The following is a 16,343-nucleotide window of genomic DNA, read 5'->3' on the forward strand; positions in this document are numbered from 1 at the left end:
TTATAAAAACAATGAAAGATAACTTAACAGTCACAATGGAAGCCAGAGGAGAATGTCATTGTATTTTCAAAATGCTCAGAAAAAATAACAAAGAATTATAAAAACAAGAAAACTGTATCTCAAAAAAAAAAAAAAAAATCAGAGGAGAAAAGAAAAACAAAAAACTGAGTATTTACTACTCTCAGAAACTCCAAAGCAATTTCCAAAGGAGGAACACCAGTAAGAAGAAAAATTATCTCAGAAGGGAGGTCTAAGATGCAAGAAGAAATGGTGAGCATCAAAAATGATAAACAGGGAGTAAATGTAAACAAACATCAACCTTGTATTTTAATAATCAGGGAAAAAAGTCTACTTTTTAAGGCTTTTAAAAAAGCAAAGTAAAACTAAAATACCACATTGGCATAACACTAGCAGATTATTAACATGAGTGCTTTTTAGGAGAAAAGTAATGATGTTAATGTTAGATTTCGCTAAATTAAAAAAAGAACTTTAGAATTTTTAAATTCTACGTTCTCTTCACTAAAGGAAGAGAATTGCAATATATAACTTCCCCACCTCCTGGAGTTTTTAAAAAATTTTGAAGAAATTTATATTAGGATCAATGGTTCTAACAATAACTAAAACACTCCTGAAGGGGGCACCTGGGTGGCTCAGTTGGTTAAGCGACTGCCTTCGGCTCAGGTCATGATCCTGGAGTCCCTGGATGGAGTCCCGCATTGGGCTCCCTGCCCAGCAGGGTGTCTGCTTCTCCCTCTGACCCTAACCCCTCTCATGTGCTCTCTCTCATTCTCTCTCTCTCAAATAAATAAATAAAATCTTAAAAGTAAATAAATAAATAATAAAACACTCCTGAAGGGAAAAAAAAAGATTGGAGGTATTTGTCCTTCCAAATATTGACTTGTTGTAAAATAAAACTAGAGTAATTTAGCACTAAATTAGGTATTGAAACAGGAATAAACAAACAAAGACAATGTCTTTAAATACTAAAAGAGAAATATTTTCAAACTCGATTAAATAAAAACAAAACCCAGTACCTGTCATTTCAACATCATATTGGAACGTCTAATAATAACATTTAACACTTACTAGGGATACCATGTGGCAAGCACTGTTCTAAGCACTTTACGTGAATTAATTTATTTAATCCACACAAAGTCCTACGAGGTAGGTGTACTGTTATCCATTTTTGCAGATGAGAAAACTCAGGTTATATAGCTTGTCCACAGTTATATAGCAAGTTAGTAGCAGAGGTGGTTGACCCAGACCAGTCTGACTCCAGAATCTATGCTCTTAACCACCATACTATTCTTTCCCAGCAAGCAAAGTAGAAAGAGGAAATTTAAAACAAGAATTGTAAAGGAAGAAACAAAACTGTCTCAAATGATAATTGTCTACATAGTAAATCCAAAAGAATGTACAGATAACGTATTAGAAATATTAAGAGTTTAGCAAGATGGACGGACATAAAATCAATATATAAAATCCCATTGTATTTCAATAAATCAGTAGAGGTTAGAAAAGTCTACTTTTAAAACAATATCATTTAAAATAGTAACACAAAATAAGGTGCTCAGTAATAAATCTAATAAAAGTTGTACAATGCCTTTATTCAGAAAATACTTTTTTAATGTTTAAAATATTAAAGAGGTAAATAAAGAGATATACTGTGTTCATGGACAGAAATAAACAGTATTATAAAGATACCTATCTTTCCAAAATGTTCTATAGATTAAAATACAAGTGCCAGAAAAATTCTAACAGTGTATTTTGTGGAACTTGCCAACCTGATTCTAAAATGTATTTAGCAGATCAATGGTCTGAGAATAACTGAAACTCTCCTGAAGGAAAAAATAAGATTAGAGGTATTTTTTCTTATGAATATTGGTTTATTATAAGGTTAGAATAATTTAGGCACCAACATACTAACACATGGATAGACAAATAAACCAAGGAATTAGAATAGAGAGCCCAGAAATAGACCATGCATATATAAAAACCTACTATAAAATAGAGCTATAACACAACTAAAGAGGCAAAAAAAAAAAAAAAAAAAAGGGACTGAAAAGTTAAGCTGGAACAATTGTTACTTATGGGGGAAAATGGATTCAAATACCACTTTGTCATTGATAAAAAAAAAAAATCTATCCTGGGTGGATCAAAGACTTAAATATGAAAGGAACAACTTTTAGGGAAAAAAAAATCAGGAAATACATTTATGGCATAAGAAAGAATTTCTTTTAAAGAACTCAGAAAGCGCAAACTATAAAGAAAAGATAAATGAATTCAACTACACTTAAAGGACTTTTATTCAGGAAAACACACACACATACACACACAATAAAGGTGGTAAAAGACATGTGACATTCTGTGAGAAGATATTTGCACCATGTATAATTGTTAAAAGGTTAAAATCCAGAATATATAAGAAACTCATACCAAAAAAATAAGAAAAAGACAATCTTTTATAAAAATGGTCAAAGTACATTAACAGACATTTCACAGAAAAGGAAACACAAGTGGCCATTAAAAGATATTCAAATTCAGTATTAATCAAGAGAAAGCAAGAAAGCTTGTTTTGCTCCATTTATTAATGTATCATTTTTTTATTTTTTAGTCTGTACAAATATGTTAAATATTCCCCTGTGTGTACGACCTATTTCTCCAAAATAAAATAAAAATAGAGACCATCCAAAAACTTGTACATTGTACTTTGACAATACTTTCCATGAGTATCACCTTAAGAAACTGCTCAGATTTCAATACAAACAATAAAAATTAAAATAAAAAATAAAATTATGTGGGAAAAAATTGCTCTTTGTAAAACACCCAATACATTTAAAGAATTATTATGATCGTTTTAGCACTTTGCCCAATAGCTTACATTTGGCACCATTTACTGATAGGGTAATAGAAGTAAGGCAAGAGTTCTATCACTGCAGACAGCCTCCTCCTCAGCGCAGGTAGCAGACAATTAGCACCCCCAAAAATGGAAATGACTCCATGATATTTGATGATCATAAATAGTAAGGCTATCTCCTGCGATAGAGGCATTGTCTGCCTTTGCTGAGCTTTTAGTCTACTGAGTGAAACAGATAATAAACGAGGAAATGGACGAATGAATTATGAAGAGTGCTGTTAAGAAAATGAACAAGGTTCAGTAATAGAAAATAACAGCAAACAGGTGCATGGGATAGGATGCAATCCTAATAGGCTGACCAAGAGAAGCCTCTCTGAAGAGATGGCAGAGACATGCAGATCTGAAGGAGGAGAAAGGCCCTCATTTGAAGGATGGGATGGAGAGAGAGTTGGCCACAACTCCCTCACAAGGGAGGGAGGATTCCAGGCTAAGGGAAGCACACCTACCAAAGCCGGGAGAAGCGATTTTGGTCTCTGGGAACGTGGGAGCCGAATGATGGAATGTTGAGAAGGCCAAATGTGGGATTGGAAAAGTAGGCTGGAACCTTGAAGGCCATGCCAAGGGAGTCTGATTCTTTTCTCAAAGGTCCATAGAAAGAAACTGAAAGGGTTAGTGTAAAAAAGCCACATGATTCAATTTCTGCCTTCAAAGATTACTTTGCTAGTTAGTGAATAGTAGAAACAGGGAGACGATTACTGTGGTAATAGTAGAATGGAAGTGAAGCAGGGGGTGGAACTGGGATTGTAGCAATGTTAGCAGAAATCCAGTGAACAGGGACGTCTGGGTGGCTCAGTCGGTTAAGAGTCTGCCTTCGGTCTTACACAATTCACAGCACTCACCATAGCACATACCCTCCCCAATGTCTATCACCAAAAACTAATGATGTAATGTATGCTGATTAACATAACATAATAAAATTAAAAAATCTGTTAAAAAAAAAAAAGAGTCTGCCTTTGGTCATGATCCTGGGGTCCTGGGATCGAGCCCCCCATCGGGCTCCCTGCTCAGTGGGAATCTGCTTCTCCCCCTCTTCCTCTACTTCTCCCCTGCTCATGCTCTCTCTCTCTCTCTCTCAAATAAATAAAATCTTTAAAAAATTTAAAAAAACTCAAGTGAACAGATTCAAGGTATATTTTAGAAATGGAACTAATAAGATATGTTGATAAAGTAGATGTGGAGAAAATGATATGGAACAGTGATATGTCAAAAATGTACATAGCTCTCATTTGGTAAGGGTACGTCCGTTATTTCAACGGCTTTTGTCTTCTTTGACAGAAGTTAAAAAAAACCTAAAAACAAAAACCTGATGACTCATAGCGTTTTGACAGCACCCCCCATGCCGCTGGGCACACAGCTTCTCCCAGGGAAGAAACACAGGGAACTATCACAAACATGGCAGAATGTCACAAACCCTTTCAATCATCCATATATGTTTATAAAACTATATGCGTATAAATAACATGTCATTATTTTGTTTATTCTCCGGTCTCAAATTTTCATGAAGGCAGACGATTTGAAGTCTCTCACAGGCACAGCCAAGTGATCCGTGCCCCTGTTTCCAAACACATGTATGACACTCTGACCCTACTCCCGGAATAATAATAATAATAATAACACTGGGAAATATTAACAGGTTTAATCCTCACTTCAGCCCTGAGAGAAAGTTATTCTTCTTATTGCCATTCACTATACGTGAATTGAAACACGTTTACTGTTTCTGAAACTTTAGGGTTTAGACCGAGCTATGAGCCACACTGACACCAAAGAGTGTGTCGTAAGCTGCTCAAATTACACTTGAATCTTAAATGTCTTTGCTGATGAATTTTGGTGAAAATAGCCAATAAAAAATTTAGGAAACATACAAATATTGGGAAAAATGAATCAATCTCTCACCTGATAAAGACTGGGGGGGGGAGTGATTTGTCTATCACAAGGAGATAAAGAGATGCAAGCAAATTTCAAGGAAATAAACTCTTTATTACCAAGTATTCCAAATGTTACAGAGTATGTAGAAGGAAACCAGACAGGATCCAAAGATCCCACTTAAAATGGGGAGAAAACAGTCTAACATCTGGATGTATAAAACTTAGCTTTTATTTCAGTTTTGTTTTCTTTTGTTTTTTTCTCAACTGTCACACTGTAAAACAGAGAAAACTGAAATCTTTCTCAGGAGCTGTAAAATCGACGCAAGTGTGTTGACAGCCAGAGGAGACATGGCCTTTGGGGTGGAAGTCTCTCACTTGTGTTCAAGTACTAAGCCTGTAACGAATGGTTTATAGTGGTTCTCCACCTTGGCTCCACATTCAAATCACCGGGGGTGCTTTCTTCAAATTCTACTCCCAGAGATTCTTTTTAGCGGTTCTCAGGTTGGCCCCCCGTGGAACCAGTAGTTTTTACAAAGCCCTAGCAGATTCTAATGTACAGCCAAAGCTTGAGCAGCACTGCCTGGGACCCAAGCCTGTGGGCATTCTCATGGCTACAACAGAACCACGCTCTTGGGCTTCTCACTGCTGTAGAAGCTAAGAAAGTCAGCAAGAAGCTAAAGGCATCTTCTGAATTCCTACAGCCCCGATGAGGAAGCACTGTGGTTAGACCTCTCCCACCCCTTCCTGACCTGGCAATTGGAGCAACTGCTTACCAGCAGCGCCCTCTGGGAAACGTAGCTGTCAGCCCAAATAGCCACTGCTGACAACTTCTTTTAGATTTGTTTCAATATAACATGGTCACACTCTGAGCATCAATAAACAGTATAGTTTTCTTCGCTGTATGAATTAGGCAAGGAGAGGCGCCATGTAGACACATGGAGTACCTAGTATGCGTTGGACATTTTCTTTAGTTTGCTTCTAATGCTTACCACAACCCTCTGAGGAAGGCATTATTTTATTTTGGCCCTCCAATGAGGAAACTGAGGTTCAGTGGGATTATTAAGTGATTTCTCAAGATCACAGGGCTGCTGAGAGGAACACTGGGGAGGAGATCCCTCCTGATTTTTACTATACCACGCTGCCCCCTAAGGCTGCAGGAGTTAATGGCAAGCACAGGACGTTAAAAAAAAAAAAAAAAAATCTTGAAATGCCAGAAGGCAGTAAGCTTGAAATAGCCTGGTGGACCTAATTGGCTGTGATTGCTCTTTCCTCTGAACACTTAGAGCCTTTTCTGTTGGTACCACCAGCTTAGCACTTAACTCTTGCCGCCTTTTGTTAATTGCCAGCTCATGTGCTCTCAGCTCATTGCCATTACAAGCAAGCTGGGGCAGGGCAAAGATGATTCTTGATATTTTTAAATCCACCTGAGAGCCTAAATTTGCCTTAGAGCAGAGCTTCTGTAACTGTCATGTACTTACGGATCACCTATAAACCTTGTTAGAAAGCAGATTCTAACAGAAGGGCTGGGTGGGCCTGAGACCCTGTATTTCTTTTTTTTTTTTTTTAAGATTTTATTTTATTTATTTATTTGAGACAGAGAGAATGAGATACAGAGAGCATGAGAGGGAGGAGGGTCAGAGGGAGAAGCAGACTCCCTGCCCAGCAGGGAGCCTGACATGGGACTCGATCCCGGGACTCCAGGATCATGACCTGAGCCGAAGGCACTCGCCTAACCAACTGAGCCACCCAGGCGCCCGAGACGCTGTATTTCTAACAAGCCGCCAGGGATACCAAAGCTGCCAAGGAGAGGATCACACGCTGAGAAGCAAGGACCTCATTATTCCAAATAAGTGCGGGGATTTTTTTTAACTATAATTTTGAAACAAGCAGCTGTGCATGTAGTTTGGTAAATTACATTTCACCACGTATTTCATTTCTTTAAAAAAAAAAAAGGTTTCTCATTATCCTAACAAGGCTGTCTAAAGTCATTCCTTTCTCAGTGAATCTTTGCAGATTGATTTGTTGATAGGTAGGACATCTCAACAAGAAAAGAAAGCACCTACAAATTACAGTTGAATTTCTTACGAATAACACAAAGAAACAGCTGGTTAATCAATGGTTTAAAACAAAGAAGATGATAGTACACCCCTCTCACCATTTCTCCTATTAGCAATGGACCCCCACGTGTGGAGCCGTGACATCCTTGGGATGTTTCTGATGAGAAGCCTGTGGGTAACCCTACTAATGTACTCTGAGTAAGACCCAGTCATTAAGAATATCAGCTTCAGGGTTGGTAGCCCAGAGTTGAAGCCCTGGCTAACATTTTACTTTTCAAAGCTCATTTCTTGTCCAGTACCACCCTAAAGCAAGACTTGTAACTCTGACCCATCCTCAAATAGTCCCAACTTGAAATCATTAACAAGAAACATATTCATACATACCCATAGAACAGCTTTTTTCATTCAAAACAATGAAATATTTCACTATTGATTTTGTGGTCAAACACATAAAAAGGGTTTATGTTGTAGTTCATACTATAAAACACTATAAATCCACATGCCTTATTGTGGTTTGGAAAAGGACATCTCTTTTCCATGTTCATCTTTGTGTCCCCCACCCCCAACACACAAACACACATCCTGCTATTCTGGAATAGTGCTTTACACGGATATACTTGTATGCCTCGGGCAGCCTCAGCTTCCTCGGCTTATAAAAGGGGACTAATATTACCATTTAGGTTTCCACGACAATTGAACACATATCTCTCTTCAAAAGTCCCTAGCAACCCCAGCCAGCAGGTCTCCTCTCTAGACCATTTCCCCCCATGCACCCTTCTAACCTCCATCTTACCATCCATACCCCCAACTTTCTATGTCCCTTTTCTTTTCAGAGAGATTTGCTGGTCTCTTGGCTTTTCCAATTGGGATCCAATCTCGTTAGATGACCAGCAGAGAGTCAGAATTAGCAAATAAATAACTTCACACACACAGTTCTCTCTAAATATTTATTAAATGAGTAAATGGCTGGCATTCGTATAAGCCAGTCAACCCCAGTGGATCCTCAATATTGAGTTCTAGAAATCTCTATTAGAAAAATCAGATGTGGAAATATTAAGAAGTGATAGCTATCTGTACTCCTCTTAATGGTGGATTTTCTCCAAACAAATCAAGGGTAACACCAATAGTTAGATGGAATCTCAGAAATAGTGCGGCAGCAAGGACATCGGGATATCAGAAGTGCTGTTTGATACTGCCTAGAGCTCACTTCTCCCTATGGCAGTCTTAAAAAATGTATATAGAAACATATAAGAAATGCCTAGTCCCATAAAATCCGTGTGATTCATCTGATGCACACTGAAGCTGTCTCATGGGTGAACTGAAGATATTACTACTTCATATACACTACAAAGGGTAATAGAAATGGCATGTATGTTTCTTACCCTGACTAAAGTACTAAGTTAACACTTAGTAGATATTTAGTAAGTATTCCATTCCAGCTTATCTGGGTAGCACTTTTCATCCCAGAGGTGTGGGAAGGAGGGTGGGAAATGCTTGGTCAATGTCTGTGTTTGTTGAACTTGTGAAAAAAAGAAACTCTGACCATGGCAAACAGTTTATATGTTAGGCAATCTTAGCTCTCGTAGCTTTCCACAATCTTATGAAAGGAGGTGTCAAGTTCTAAAAAATATAGTTGTCCATGTACAATCAAATTGTACTCAGTGGCAGCGAAAGAGGAAATGATAAAAACAAAGCAACGACAGAAAGTCCCATCACCGCAAAAAACCTTCCTAAGAAAAGATCAAATCATAGCAGCAGATAGCAGGCACTCTAGTGAATCAGTGACATTAAAATAACTATAAAAGAAAATCTGAAAGAAAACCATACCTAAGGAAAAAGTGAGAAAAAGGAAGTAATGACTATGAATTGAATAAAATGTAGGCTATAAATTTAAGATAAGCAAACAAGGTATCTTCCTCAGAGAGAAATGTTTAGTAAAATTAAAGTCATATATAATTGTCCCATTGAGTAAGAATATCTACAAACAAAACCTACAGCAAGATGTCAGAGTTAAATGATTGTGCCGCAAACCAAAACAAGAAAAGAGTGCAAGATACTTTACATTACATATTTATTTAGCAATGAAATCACCTTTTTCTATGTCTCCCCTAAAACTCTCATGTATTCAAGTAGCAATTGCTCTTTAAATGTACTAGCTGAAAATCTATTCTATACTTCGTTAATTGAGTTACACACAATAAAATCCAGGGGCTACAGTGAATACATTCAAAGTCAATGTGCTCAGTACAAAATCCAGTACATGTGATTACATTCCTAAGGCCAGAAAGAAAGCCCATGGGAATGAAAGTAATTTCCACATTTTATACGTGTGTGGAAAATGTCACACTATCTCCTCTCCTGGAGGTTTCTGAGGAATGCATTTTATTCGATTTGAAGCCTATGGCTTCTTAGAACTTCTCATCCAATGTGCAGTCTACCCCTCTGTCTCACCTGCACATGGAGCCTGGTTCCTTATGCACCTTTATAAACCCTATATAAATTATTATGCTCAGGGGAGTCTTCCGTTTTCCGGGGTTTTGTTTTTTTTTTTTAATTCACATGCCCATCCTCCTGTTGATGATCTTACTAATGCTATAACTTCGATAAGCCACTGCCATCTAGAGACCTGGGAGGTCTATTAAAAAACATTCTCCAATCTTGAGCTGAGAAAGATAAACACTAGCTAAACATCATTAGGGACTATTGTCTCAGAGAAAGTCAGATACATACCACAGCCTGCAGAGCACACCTCTCCATATTCTCTACTGAAAAATGAAACTTTAAAAAGAGCAAATGTTAGTACTGAAAACACAAGTACTTTGAGTGAAACCAGCACAGAAACTGGAGATGGTGGGGCACCTGGGTGGCTCAGTTGTTAAACATCTGCCTTTGACTCAGGTCATGATCCTGGGGTCCTGGGATCGAGCCCCTCATTGGGCTCCCTGCTCAGTGGGAGGCCTGCTTCTCCCTCTCCCACTCCTCCTGCTTGTGTTCCCTCTGTCACTGTGTCTCTCTCTGTCAAATAAATAAATTATAATAAAAAAATCTTAAAAAAGAAAAGAAAGAAACTGGAGATAGCTCACCTCAAACTCAGCTCCAAATAAAGATGGGGAATCATGCCCTTGACTTCAGAAGCAGGTAATCATTTATATAGTAAATTCCAAAAATTCCAGAAAATTATCCCCATCCCAACCACATCACATACCCACATCTACTAAAAAGGCACCACCTCTTGGATGATGGTTGAAATTACTATTTTTAGAGCTGCATTTTTGGTTTTCGGTTGTTGCCCTCCACTTGGATGCAGGTAGTCTTAGAAGCATAATGCTTCCATCTTACGTACTCCTGAGTTCTAAGCTATCTGTCCCTTTCTCAAGAGCTGCAGTTGGTGAGAAGATCGAATAAAGAGTGCGAGAGGACAGAAATGCCCAGAGAGGAGACAAGGAGCAGGAGGAGAGCGCTAAAGCCTCTGAAGACTAACTGATCTCTCCACAATTTTACCTAAGGCTTCAGCAGGGCAAATATTTGTTTAATGAAATCATACATGGAACAACAACAACAACAACAACAAAAAACCATTTGAAACAGATAGGCCCAGAGCTGCTCTGATCGATGTTACACGATTGGAGCCTGGACCTCCCCGCCCACTGTACCTGTCCTTCCATTCCTGACGCAGTTCAGACGGCGCCAGGATTCCAGGAAAGACGCTTGGAAAACCACTAGCCTATTGGAAGTCGGTGTAGTGAAAGAGATCCTCTCTGATATAAGAACCGTTCCTTTCTTTAAACCTATGATTATAGAGCGGGGAGGCACAGAGGCGTGGCATCAGTCAAGCCCAGTTCCGGGCCAAGGTCACACACAGCGCCCCGCCTGCAGGAGGAGCCGCCGCGCCAGAAAGATAGACGGAGTCCCAGACAGCCGCTCCGTGAACCGCCCACCCCACTTCCGTGAGTCCTTCCGAGCCCTGGGGGGAAAAGCCCGGGAGGGCTGCTGAGCTACCCCTGGAGGAGGAGCGAGTCCGAGCCCGAGCCCGGGGCGCCACCACCCCAGGCGTAGCGCGCAGCAGGGGTCGCCTTCCTGGCCCGCTCACCGGCGGCTGTCCAAGGTCCCGGGAGGCAGAATGACAGAGCCGATCGAGAAGCACTATTCACAACATTAGAACACATTGGGAAAGGCTCCTTTGGAGAAGTTTTCAAAGGAATTGATAACCGTGCCCAGCAAGTGGTTGCTATTAAAATCGTAGACCTTGAGGAAGCCCAGGATGAAACTGAAGACATGCAGCAAGAAATAACTGTTCTGAGTCAGTGTGACAGCTCATATGTAACAAAATACTATGGATCATTCTTAAAGCATTCAAAATTATGGATAGTAATGGAATACCTGGGTGGTGGTGGTTCAGCACTGGGTCTTCTTCGAGCTGGTCCATTTGAGGAGTTCCAGATCGCTACCATGCTAAAGGAAATGTTGAAAGGTCTGGATTATCTGCATTCAAAAAAGAAAATTCACTGAGACATGAAAGCTGCCACCGTCTTGCTGTCAGAACAAGGAGATGTTAAACTTGCTGACTTTGGAGTTACTGGCCAGCTGAGAAATACACAAATTAAAAGGACTACCTTGGCGGGAACACCATTTTGGACGGCTCCTGAAGTTATTCAACAGGGGGCTCATGACTCAAAAGCTCACATTTGGTCATTGGGAATTACTGCTATTGAACTAGCCACGGGAGGGCCACCTAACCCTGAAATGCATCCAATGAGAGTTCTGTCTCTTACTCCAAAAAACAATCCTCCAACTCTTGTTGGAGACTTTACTAAGTCCTTTAAGGAGTTTACTGATGCTTGCCTGAACAAAGATCCATCATTTCCTCCTACAGCTGAAGTATTTCTGAAACACAAATTCATTGTAAAAAATTCAAAGAAGACTTCTTTTTTTCAAAGATTTTTATTTACTTATTTGAGAGAAAGAGACAGAGATAGCAACAGAGGTAGTGAGAGAGAACACAAGCAGGGTGGAGAGGGAGAAGCAAGCTCCCTGCTGAGCAGGGAGCCCAACCTGGGGCTCGATCCCAGGACCTTGAGATCATGACCTGAGCTGAAGGCAGACACTTAACGACTGAGCCATCCAGGTGCCCTTCAAAGAAGACTTCTTATTTGACCGAACTGATAGCTCAATTTAAGAGATGGAAGGCAGAAGGGGACAGTGATGATGAAATTGATTCTGAGGGCTCTGATTCCAAATCCACCAGCAGAGAAAATAATACTCATCTTGAATGGAGCTTTACCACCATGTGAAAGAAAGCCCAATCCAAAGAAACCACAGAATGGGGCAAAGCAAGATCTTGTGCAAACGCTGAGCTGTTTGTCTATGATAATCACACCTGTGTTTGCTCAAGTTAAAGAGCAGGGTGAGGATAACACTAGCAGGAATCAGGAAATTGAAGAACTTGAGAAAAGTGTTGCTGTGGCAGAAGCCACCTGTCCTGGCATCACAGATAAAATAGTGAAGAAATTAATTGAAAAATTTTGAAAGTGTTCAGCAGATGAATCCCCCAAAGGAACTTATTACTGGCTTCTATTACATACAGAACCAGAGAAACCCACCAAAGTTACTTCAGGCTTAACAATGCTTAACTCACGAGCTCTATGTACCTTTTGGATCTTCGCAGCATTGAAGATTTGGAAGAAGCTATTCAACTATTTGTGATGGTGTTTATCACTTTATATTTTAAAGAGACTATTTACTATATATAGTTTCGCCTGTATTCTACTAAATGTTGAGATCCAGTTTTGCTTTTAGGTATCATTATTACTTAAGTTACTGGGATGAATACCTTTCACGTCGTGATCTTTAGTTGAATGAACACTCATGAAACGTACAGGTCTTTCAAAGTCATCCTAAACATTCAACTTTTGTAAATTATCAAGCTGCAAAACACTTTTGTTTTAACACACAACATATTCTAAAAATGACTATTGGCAGAGGGTGGAAACAAGTCATACCTTCTTAAAACAGAGGCTTTTCATAAGCTCTTGGAAATAAATCTGGAAAAGTATTAACTACCAAGTTGGGATGATCTCCCAGGCAGCTCAGTGATGATCACATTTGAGAGCCATGTGTTTGAAATATTTATAGGCAACAGAGGTATCTCCTGGTGTGCAGTATTTACCTTCTCTGTTAGAAGAAGCAATTAACCCTATTTGACATGTTTGGAAATGTAAAGCAACACTAATTAGCCATGGATGGGATTTTGAAAATACTAGGTGAGTTAGTCAGGCTTCATTTTTAAAATCTTCAACTCATATCGCATATTATATGCTTGGATTTGGGGAGCTTAAAAAAAGCTGAGAATCATGTAATTAAATGCCTGATCGACAGGTATGAATATAATTCACACCAGCATATTTTTTTCATGGGAGTAAAATGTCCTATAAACTATTTATATATTTTTGTTCTTCGTAATCATCCAGTATATAAACATGATGTATTCATTTTTGAAAGGATATTTAAATAAGCATTTTCTAGTTCATGTGAAAATAACCATAGTGGGCACCTGGGTGGCTCAGATGGTTAAGCATCTGCTTTCGGCTCAGGTCATGATCCCAGGGTCCTGGGATCGAGTCCCGCATCGGGCTCCCTGCTCGGCAGGGAGCCTGCTTCTCCCGCTGCCTCTGCCTCTCTCTCTCTCTCATGAATAAATAAATAAAATCTTAAAAAAAAAAAAAGAAAATAACCATAGTACAGGCTGATCTCTGCCCCTACAAAGTTAGACCGTACAGTTAATTTTCAGTTATGGTACTGTTACGTGGGTAATACCTTTTCTCTTTTAAACCCAGTATATATATTATGCCTGCCTAAGTCCCGAATTGGATCTATATTTTAGTAGTTGTAGAATTATTGATGTTAATTAGTTTTGATAGTCAATGTTCTATTATTTGGATCTGCACAGGTTTTTTTTGGCCCAGAAGTCATTTTAAAAAAATCTGAACAATTGCCAAATATCAGAAGAAAGATGTTCTTCAAGTAAAGAATACAGTTTTTTGTCAAAGGGCCATTACTTCCTCTTTTTCTATAATAACACAGACACTTGAGTAAGTTGTGGTTGTGTCCTCTGCCAAGAAATTTCTCTTCATTGGTGTCTATACTGTAACAATTATTTTTAACATACTGTATTTTGAAGTAATGGTTCAGTTAAAATGTTCACCTGCTATGTAACTGAAACTCAACTACAGTTTATAATCTATAGAGATCTGGAAATAATTTTGCAACTCATATCATGGATTAAATGAATACTTTTATAAAAGTAAAAGCAACAAATTTATAAATTGATTATTTGAAACTTTATTATTATTATTTTTTTTGGTTATTTGAAACTTTATAACACAGCTGCCTCATGGATAGGAATTGTATTGCTTATTCATTATTAAAGTTATTAGTCCTATAAACTGTGTCTAGGTGAAACACACTCCAGTGTTTTGGGGGGTTTTAAAAGAAATATATAAATTAAAAAACCCTATAATAAAAAATTTATGATTTTAGATGTTAATTTCTAAACAAATAATTGGGAAGATGAACACAGAAAAGAAAGGTGTGATGGTTATTTTTCAGTCGGATCCTTTGTACTATTAACATCTTTATCTTTTTTTTTTTAAAGAGTTTATTTATTCATGAGAGACAGAGAGAGAGAGAAGCAGAGGGAGAAGCAGGCTCCCAAGGAGCAGGGAGCCCGATGCGGGACTCGATCCCAGGACCCTGGGATCATGACCTGAGCCGAAGGCAGACGCTCAACTGTCTGAGCCACCCAGGCGCCCAACATCTTTATCTTCAAATAACATGGTGCTAGCTAGCTTAAGCAAAAGTAAGGTAGAGTCAGGCAGTCTCTCACATCCATACACAGAGGTACTCCTCATCTCAGATACTAAAGAGCTATAGAAACCCAATCACTTCCTTCTTTGTATCTCCTGTTGCTGCTTCTCTCTTGCTGCAGATGGGTTTTTCTATTCTAAGTCCGTGGAAAGGAAATGGCCACTGTAACTCCTGATCTACATCTCTGTCCATGACATCAGCCAAATTCCAAATCTAAGTTTATTCTTAGAAAGTACTTTGCTTGGCCCAGCTTGAGCTGAGCACCTCTAATCCCATCAGGATAATCCAGCTGACAACTCTGCCGGGGGTAGGGCAAGTTTCCGAAAGAGAGCAAGGTGCTGGTGGTGCACAGCACCCCCTTCCCGGAAGCCTGTGCCCCCTGACACAGCAGTGATATGCTGGACCAGCTCATACTAAGCGGCTAGAGCCAATTCTACCCATCACTTCCCAACTCCATGTTCAGTGAGGTTATATGGGTAGCTTGAAATCAACCAAGGTTAGAGTATTTATACCACACAAACTGACAAATGCTATAAATCAGAGATTACTTTTTTCAGAGTCCCTTTACCAGCACCCACACTGTCACCTAAGTCTCCATAATTTGTGATGTTAGAGACAGCCACATAACATCTACTCACACACTGTGAAGCTCTGCGGGGTTCAGTCCTCTAGAAGGCGCCTAGTAGATCCGTTCGCTCAGGTATGTTTGTACGTTTAAGAAAAAAATAAAGCAAGACACGTGCGTCAGCACTGGTCAAATGCAGCACATCTGATTCCACACAAAGTCGTCTTCTCTGCTATACTTAATACAGGGGCAGACATAGGTAAGAAGGATCCTGAAAATCAGCCTCATTCTTGGTAAAAATAGAAAAGTAGCAAATGGAGAACTCTAGTGCAGAAGATGAAAAGAAATGGTATAAAGAATTTACAAGAGGGCGCCTGGGTGGCTCAGTTGGTTGGGCGACTGCCTTCGGCTCAGGTCATGATCCTGGAGTCCCTGGATCGAATCCCGCATCGGGCTCCCTGCTCAGCGAGGAGCCTGCTTCTCCCTCTGACCCTCCCCCCTCTCATGCTTTTTCTCTCTATCTCATTCTCTCTCTCAAATAAATAAATAAAATCTTAAAAAAAAAAATTTACAAGAACACTTATTGGAATACAGCAGGTGCTCAGTAAGTATTTCAGAAAGGATGAAGAGAAGAAAGGAGGTGGGAAAACAGGTACAGGTGGAGGTACAGGGGCAAGAGGGAGAAAAGGAGGATGGAAAGTGTAAAAGGAAATAATGAGTCATCAATCAAAGTAGACAATCCTCCACTGAGAGTATAAGCAAAAGATATGTTAACTGATAAATACAAAAGCGTTCATTCAACAAGTTGTATCAAGTGCTGAACCTGGGACAGGGCTGGGCATACAACAGTTAGGAGGACACAGTCCCTGCCTCAGGTACTGTGCAATTCAGTGGAAGAGAGATTCAAATAAATCATCATCTCAATATTGGTACATGCTATGATTAGTTAACCATAAGATGCTGAGGGAGACCATAGAAAAGCTTCTACCCCAAATGTGGGAGTCAGAAAAGACCTCCCAGAAAGGGAACATATAAACCAAGCCCTGAAGAACACATAAAAGCTTCACAAGTGAATA

The 16,343-nt window shown here is 39.3% G+C and overlaps 1 pseudogene; it reads left to right on the forward strand.

The window, feature by feature from the left end:
• Positions 1–10,904: 10,904 nt before the first annotated feature.
• Positions 10,905–12,542, forward strand: LOC118009676 (annotated as a pseudogene).
• Positions 12,543–16,343: the final 3,801 nt, after the last annotated feature.

The sequence above is a fragment of the Mirounga leonina genome, unplaced genomic scaffold, assembly GCF_011800145.1.
Source record: "Mirounga leonina isolate KUSES-001 unplaced genomic scaffold, KU_Mleo_1.0 Mir_127, whole genome shotgun sequence".
In the NCBI taxonomy this organism is placed as follows: Eukaryota; Metazoa; Chordata; class Mammalia; order Carnivora; family Phocidae; genus Mirounga; species Mirounga leonina.